Below are 8,641 nucleotides of genomic sequence, written 5' to 3'. Positions count from 1 at the left end.
AAGCGAGGCTATATCTTGACTCTTGCCCATTTGCAGGGAGTACAACTAAGGGTAAAGCACAAATAGGGGCACCCCAAGGGGTACCCTCTGGGGTTGTGGCATGGCCCTAGCTCATGTCCAGGCTTTGGACAGGATCCACACACCCAGATCCCTTTAACAGGATACCTTTATAGAGGGACAGGTGAAGGCTACAACCTCTCCTCCATTAAACAAAGCTTACCCAATGCCTAACTTTATAAAGTTGTGAAGATTGCTACAAGGTAGGGGAAAACAAAATGGCTGGTGCCAATTCCTACCCAGCCCCAATAATATGGTGGCCATAGCAAGGTCGTGCCATACCAACGCATAAAGGAAGCGAAAAAGGGAAGGCCCCCCCCCGCCGTGCCACAGTTTAAAACTCCCACAGCCACGCCACCCTCCGCCGTTGATTGGCTGGGCGGGGCATGATGCAGCTGGGGGTTGGCACAAGGGGGGGCGTCCCCAAGCCAGATCTCTGTGAGAGCCCGGATGCCCAGCCACAATGACACCCACCATGAAAGATAGTTGAACCTGTGAAAATAGCACATTCTTTGCAACTCCCAGCAGTTGCTCACCTCAAAAGATATGGCATCCTTTGGTTGTTCTGATTGTAGCTGCTTTTTGGGGCTTTATTTCCTACTTCTTTTGCCCTCCCAATTCTGAGACTCATTTGCCATTTAACCTTACTGGCTGTAAAAACTCACAGGATTTTGCTTATAAGCATACATGGCCTCATCGCATCAGGTGTCGCATTGTGACATCAGCCATCAGTGTGCAAGCTGTGACATCAGTCATTGGCAAAACTCCATTTGGCTCTCTCCACAGCAAACATGGGTAAATGTGACTGGAGATTGTAAGGGTAATGGAGGAGGAAGAAAATGGCACCAAGAAGAAAAGTTTCAAAATAACTCAAGTGAGTTCACAGAGAGAGGGGGGAATGTAAAAGAGAGAGAGTCATCAACACTCACAAAAAAGATGAAACAAGGTATAGTCATACCTCGGGTTACAGATGCTTCAGGTTGCGTTTTTTCAGGTTACGGACACGCCGAAACCTGGAAGTACCGGCATGGGTTACTTCCAGCTTTCGGGGGTCACGCATGCGCAGAAGAGCTAAATCATGCTTTGCGCATACACAGAAGTGCCAAGTTCCAACCCGCACGTGTGCAGACACGCCGCTGCGGGTTGTGAATGCTGTGGATTGCGAACCTGCATCCCACACAGATCATGTTCGCAACCCGAGCGTCCACTGTACGTGTTTCAGGTCACCCTTGATAAGCATCCATTAGCTGAAAAGACATAAAGAGGTTTCAGAGTTAATATATGTACATCTGAGTACAGTGGTACCTCGGGTTACATACGCTTCAGGTTACATACGCTTCAGATTACAGACTCCACTAACCCAGACATGGTACCTCGGGTTAAGAACTTTGCTTCAGGATGAGAACAGAAATCGTGCTCCAGGGGCGCGGCAGCAGCAGGAAGCCCCATTAGATAAAATGGTGCTTCAGGTTAAGAACTGTTTCAGGTTAAGAATGGACCTCCGGAACGAATTAAGTACTTAACCCGAGGTACCACTGTAGTAAAAACAGGTGTCCTGATGTAGCAGAGGCTGGAAGCAAGTTTCCAAGTGTAGCTTCCATGTCACAAAATCCCCCCTGCCATCTCTTGTCAGAGAACTCCATTCAAGATGATGCAGAATTTGTGCCCCCCCCCAAAAAACCCCAAATCTCCACCAATCAAAATGAAATAAACATTTAATAAATCAGAACTGAAACATGCCTATAGGAGCAGTTGCAGGTGTATATTCCTAACCCAAGAGTAACTCAGTTTTAGACCAATAGTCCTAACCTAATGTGGAGGATGGAATTCCTCATTGCTCAACAGATAGCTCTACTGCTGCATGGGTTGATGAGCAGAAACCCTTGCAAGCAATATCTGTTTATAATAATGATTAGTGTGGAGGGTGCAGATGATGTCCCTCACACATGCCTTGAGAGAAACTGTTTGCACAGAGCCTAAGAAGGAGGTGAGCTTGCAGATATGCTCCATTGTCTCCACGTTTCCTCTGATGTGGAAAGAAATTCATTGAATTCTTCAGTGCAGCTTCTCCGAGCAAAATCCATTTCATTTTCCATCCATCTTCAGGCACACTAGAACTTTGCTTCCGAGCAGGTCTTTTTTCTTGCTAAAGTCTCTACTCCTCCCGGGAGATTATTGGGGTGGTGCATGCTGCCTTTCTGCCTGGTTGTCTCCCATAATTACAAAGCCATAGTGAGGCTGCTGCTCACCTTTCCATGTGCCCAACATCTCATCCACCCTCTTCCCTTCGCATGGACCCTGTTCCTGTACCCCAGGGCTCGGTGTGATGTAGATATCTCCAACCACCACCCTTCTCACATTCAGTATTGACAAGATGTTTTCCTGAGTGCTTTTTTAATCCACCTAAGCAACTGCCCACCACCCTAAAGATAGTGGACAGTATCCAGCTAGCACATTCCATTAGTGCAAGGATTTCCTCTTGTGCAATGGAACTTTCTGCACTCTTTCCTCTTCCCAAAGCACAAGGTGGCAATGGTGGTGGCCAGGTTAAGCCTCAGCTGCCAGAGAGAGGAACACTCAAAGCCTTCCATCTTGGAACTTCATCCCTTGCAAATCTCTTCTGATATCTGCCTTGCCTTTTTCATTGGAGCTACCATTAGGTGCAGTGCCAAGCCTGGTGGATGGTGAGAGGAAGGCTCCACATACCTCCACATCCTCTTCCTGCCTATAACTTCACACACACCCCAGGAGTCCTATGTTACTATCTGGAAGAGAAGAGCACCTAGTAGTTAGGAAGAGAAAAAGGTGTCTTAGGCATCAAGTAGCTCCAAGGATATGCATTCATGTGGTCAAATTAAGAGCCCAAGGCATAGTGTTTGTCAATGACCTGGCTGATCCATGTGATTTCATCATCCAAATGTCGTCATGGTCATATGGTGAGATAGACCTCGGCAGTAGCATTCAAATCAGACCTGAGAAGTAAGGTTCTCCCCAGGACCACTATAGATGAGCTGGGATTTAAGCCCAGTCCTCATAGCTAGATTAACCACCAGTCTGCATAATAAATATAAAGAAGAAAATAAAATGTAGATTAAAGAAATCTGAATGGAAAACAGTATATCTACTGCTTTTCCTCTTGAGACCACTAAAAGATTGTCCAAAGCTGGTTTTCGATTTGCAGAGAAGACGTTCAGGCAGGCGGAATAACTTTAAAAATAAATGAATAAAGCAATCCCGCTTTTGCTAATGGCAAATAATTCAGGCAAGCCGTCTTGCTATGAGAAGAGAAGAGCATTGGGGGACCAGCCTTCAGAGACTCTGGCTCGAAAAAGCAGCAAGCCATTGCCACCCCCTGCTTCATGCAGAAGAATGTCTGAGAAGTACCTCTGAGTGCTTTACCAGAGGCCGGCACTTAGCTAATTAAAACTAGGAAGGCAGAAATGACACAAAGCAGGATGTTCTGCTCTAATTTACGGCTGTGCACAGGGATGATCTTGTGTGAAACTCAAAGCTGGGCACGAAAAGCATCCCCGAGGAACACCTACTTATAGCACAGAAGGCTGTGATGGGACCAATATGCTGGAATTGAATCATTGTCACAGATGCCACCACACTGACATGAATGTGCAAGCGAGTCCTTCATTTGTTTACTTCTGCGGGCCAGAGACTTGGAGGGAAGGAGAAGGTAGCTTCCCTATTCACAATGCAGCCATTGCCTGTGCACACTTATGCATCTATTCAAATGTTGCAAGAAAACAATCAAAATCTTTTGTTTTGTTTGTTTTACAGTCTTTCGAGGACACCTTTCTGGGTAATGCCCTTTCAAGATAGTTTGCATTATATAAAAATTGGAAAAGTCATCACTGCAATGTAAGATAAAAAGGTAAAAGCAGCCGCAACTAAGCAGATACTTAGCTTAACATCTAGAAGGCTGGCTCCCACACTCCCCCTCCCAGTCGCTTGAAAATTTCTGAGGGTCTTGGCAGACCACATAATGATGCTCTTTGTAATACACAGTGCTAGCTGCTAAAGTGCTATGCATATATATATATATATATATATATGCATGCAGAATTCAAATTTTAATACAATAACATAGGTCAGATTCAGCATTCATCCTGCTTTGTGTTTGGATATTTTATTTATAAACCAATATCTCCCACTCTGACTCTTTCCCTTTCTCTTATGTGCATTCTCTTAGCATCTTTTCCACTTTCTTGCTGCTCCCTCCATTAACATGTATTGACTCTTCACTCCTTTCAAATGCTTTGTCACCCTCTCATGGCCTTCCCCCATTTTGTCACCAGCCACGGTTACTTCTGATCTGCTGCACTCATCTTCTAGGCAGAGCATCAGATTCTAATGATGACAGAGCAACTAGTTCAGCCACCATTCTTCTCTCACAAACATAGTTATGCTGCTATTGCACAGAGCTGTCACCATGAACCATGTGAATGAACCTCGTGGACCACCGGTGGTCCATGGTCCACCTTTGATCTAAAATGTTTCATCCCTAGAACCAGCAGCTAATGTTGTTGGCACCCATCTGTTTTGAGAGACAATAGAGTGCACTTCTGGGGGTGAACTCAAACCGCTGTGCACAAAGATGACCTCCCCAGGGCACAAGCCTGGACAGAGGTCGATCCAAAGGAAAGCAGAGCAGTATGCTTGGGACCAGCTTGGCTGCAGGAACTGCCAAATGGAGATGTACAAAGCACCATCCAGCCAACATAGGGACTCTATTCCTGATTTTTGTAGGGTTTACTTCTTAGCCTTTCTTCTCCTGAAGATATCCTGCAAGGCAGTGGAAGTTTAGGACCAGGGTTTTCCTTCTCCTAGATGGGCTACCTTCCCAGGTTGATGAGCCCTATCAGCCCTTCACCTTCCTCTACAGCACGTGCAGAAACTGCCTTCTTTAACATCAGACCCACTATTGGTCCTGTCCACTGGAGCCTGTCTTCACATGCAGGAGAAGTTCCAAACTCACGGAAGGGTTGAGACCCTTCGGTTCCCCTCACCTGGTTTAGCTGGCTAATCAAAGCCATCCCCAGGGTGTAGCCATTGTTGCACACTGACAGCTTCTAACAGCAACAGGTGAGGGATTAGGTGAGATTAGGTGACAGCTGAATGCAGGGTGGCAACCAAAGATGGACAAACGACCCCAGAAGGAGCACAACGTGTCCCCCATCAGAGGTACTAACCCTAACACCCCATTCAGTTGAAAATGATGTGTCTTCAAAGTCTACCAAAATTAGTGCTATCACTGGGTCTTCTTCCTAGATTGGTCCTTCCAGCTCCTCCACATTGCAGCTGTTGCCACAACCCATTCACTTTCCCCCCTCTCTGTGCCCAGTCTGCCCACCTGCCAGAGATTTAAAAAAACCAAGGCCTGTAGAGGTTGCTGCTGTTTCTTCTTGATCCTCCCACTGCTTAGTCACTTGGGACTCAGCTACATTAGTCAAATTACAACATTATAAATGTGTTACAACACTGTGAAATCAGATGGCACTGTAGAGCTGAAATCACAACTCAGTGAAATTTTCCATTGTGAGCTTTAAAACGGTTGTTTTCAGAATGTTTTCAGAGTGTTTTGTTTTTTATAGCTGCGCAGATCTAGCCTTGGAAAAGGCAGGTGAAGGTAGTGGAAGGAAGAGAAATTGGAAGCTCCAGGGATTGGCAGTGAGCTCCAGCTGGCATGTGGGCCTTGGGGGTGTCTAACAATAACACCATCTCTGAGTGTGCCTCTAATTTGAATTCGCATAAGAAGGTATCAGCTATCAAGTTTAGAATACCATAAGCTCCTGCCTGTTTCCAATAGATTTTCATGTACTCTCAATCTGAAATCCAGAACTAGTGTGGTGTAACGATCAAGGTATTAGGCTAAGACATAGAAGACTCAGGTTCAAATCATGCTATTGCTTGAGTGTCTGACCCAGAACATGTTTGCTGCCTCATATCTCAATATCTTCTGGGCATGAGAACTGAGGCGGTATATATTTGCTAGAAATTTTACTTATGATAGAGCTGCAGGGCTTCCCCTGGAGGAGAATAGAACTTAGAAAGGAATGAACCAAAGGATCAAGGATCCATTCCCAAGCTTATAGATGATGGAATTAGACTGAACCATTCCACCAGTAGCAGACTTGGTTAAACCACTGTAGTTTTCAGACATATGCTGGTGTGACATTTCTCTCCTTTTGGCAGTAGCAATGATAATGGATTCCTAAAAATTGATTATTAAGATTCAGTAGCCACTTCCACTGTCAGCCTGGATAGTTTCAAAGTGGCTGCAATTTGTCATTAAGACATAGAGCATGATGAAAGAAATTATACATGGAGCTTTATTGCAAAATGGGAATTGCAGACAAGGTGGCCAAACTCACACAATTGTTAGAAATGGGAATAAACACATTTGACACTCTCAGCTGGGTTCTTATGAGTCAGAGGTGGGGTACCTTTGGTGGGGGGGCAATTTCCTGGATTTCCCCTTTCTGAATGTTTGGATGTTATTCTATGAGCCATATCGTATGACATCTGTTTGATGTTAAATTTTACAAAAGAAAGGAGGGAACCAGCCTTGGGGGATTAGGCACTTACCAACGTGTTTGTTTGTTTGTTTGTTTGTTTGTTTGTTTGTTTCCTACCCTTCAACCTAAGGACCCAGGATGGGTTACACAATATAAAAACATTTTAAAACAACTTTAAGAAATGGAGAGCACAAAACAGTATCAGCTACAGTGTGCACAGTTATGATCTTCTTATAAATATTAATCTTAAAAATCTTAATTGTTATAGCACACCATTTAGCCTTTCCACACTGTTTTGGTTAACCTAGAATCTTCTTGCTTTAATATACCAGTCAGCGATGAAGAAAAATGAAAGTTCTCTGCTCATATTAATTCAAAGGGTTGGAGGGATTGTGGCTTCCTTAGCACCCAGAAAGCCACGGTGAGATTTCACCTCCCGTTCGCTTCCAAAAAGAGCACACTGTTTGCCTTGAATTTTCACAGGTCCTCCTATTATTATTTTGAGCACAAAGAATCAAAGGACGTTCAGTGCTGGGAGAAGTTAGCTGTCTGCTGATGGCAGACAGGCAGAAAGAGGAACTCAAACCACGTGGTGAGAAAACAAAACCCAACTGATTTATTTCAAGCACATGGTCCTCTAGTTCTAATAGCTACCCGAGGCTCTTAAAACAGCTTTGCATCTTACAAGAAGCGGATTTAAAGGATGGCTGTGCAATCTCACTTGGGGCATTTGCCATCCATTTTGTCCAACGGTAAGCATCATGCTGGGAATATTCTGCTCCCCCCTTCCATCATTCCTCAGTAAATATCTGTAGGCTTTAATCCCACCTGAAAATGTTCAGATGTTTTGTCCAAGCAGAACCACCAGATTCACCTCAGATTTTACTGTAGTTGAAAATCCATGATAAACTTCCTACTGCCATATGAATTTGCCTGGGCTTTACCAACGGTGGCTGAGGCCCTGCTGTCTGTCCCATCTGCCTGTGAGTTTAGACAGCCTGGTATAAAGGACAGAGCCTTTTCAGTGACAGCACCAAGACAATGGAAATCCCTGCTGGTGGAGCTCTATTATGCCCCCTCCTTATCTGTTTTCAGGTGACTTATGAAGACCTTTTCTTTTCAGGCTGCTTTGAGAGTACGATCTAGGTTTTCAATTTAAACTGGGACTGTTATATATGTTCACATGTACTCTGCTTTTCTTACCTGTAGAACTGAGGTATGAATAATAAACCAAGCTGAATTCAGCAAGATGTTGACCCATTTCTAAGAAGGACTTACTGAAACGAGAATGGAAGTCACTGAAACCCTAACATTTGCCTATAGCAGAATGCTGGACTAGATAGGAAAGGGAGAGAGCTGTGGTCCTCCTAATGTCAGACTGCAACTCCCATGATTCCTGACCATTGCCCTGTTGGCTGGGGTTGGTGGGAGTTGGTGTTGGAGAAAATAATAATTTCATAAAACTGTATTTTCCATTTTTCCATTTTCTTTTGAGTCTGTAGCCTATCTAAACTCAATGGTCCTGTACCTGCCTTTTGCAGTACAGAACTAGCTGCTTTTAGGTACTGTACATAATGAATGGCCATTCCAGAATACTAAAAAGAATAAACTGTTAGAATCTATGGTGGCTGTGGTATGCCTGAAAATAAAATTAGCTAGGCATGGCAATTGTGATTAATCGTGAATTGTTTTGTAGACACATGAAAGAGGACATTGGAAGCCTTTTAATGAACAGGAAAATTAGTCAAAGTCTTAATAAAGAAAGACACCAAAAATGGTTACATGTAATCACATGATATTATGATGAGGGCCAATCTGAAGAGCCAAATGATTTTGATTGGTTCAGGATGAAGACATCAGGTTTGCGACTATTAAGATTGCTGTGATCCTTTGATTGATTAATAGAAATGACATGTGCAATTTGGAATTGTATTAAAAGCATTGCTTTGGATGAGGTTCTTTGCTGCCTCCTTATTTCTGTGGCTGTCCCTATACATATTTGTATTTCAATAAAGACCTATCTTTTCACTTGGAAACTGCACTTTTTACCTGTTCTA

The 8,641-nt window shown here is 43.9% G+C and overlaps 1 long non-coding RNA gene across 2 annotated transcripts; it reads left to right on the top strand.

Moving 5' to 3' along the window:
• Positions 1-827: 827 nt before the first annotated feature.
• Positions 828-7,739, top strand: LOC128413401 (uncharacterized). 2 transcript variants are annotated; one of them, XR_008330324.1, is made up of 5 exons: positions 828-1,003; positions 3,847-3,940; positions 5,661-5,824; positions 7,068-7,176; positions 7,680-7,739. It is a non-coding gene; the product is annotated as an uncharacterized LOC128413401 (long non-coding RNA). The 2 variants fall into 2 exon arrangements; XR_008330325.1 differs by lacking the exon at positions 5,661-5,824.
• Positions 7,740-8,641: the final 902 nt, after the last annotated feature.

The sequence above is a fragment of the Podarcis raffonei genome, chromosome 5, assembly GCF_027172205.1.
Source record: "Podarcis raffonei isolate rPodRaf1 chromosome 5, rPodRaf1.pri, whole genome shotgun sequence".
NCBI lineage: Eukaryota > Metazoa > Chordata > Lepidosauria > Squamata > Lacertidae > Podarcis > Podarcis raffonei.
Note: the sequence above shows the minus strand (reverse complement) of the source record. Positions and strands in the feature narration are given on the sequence as shown.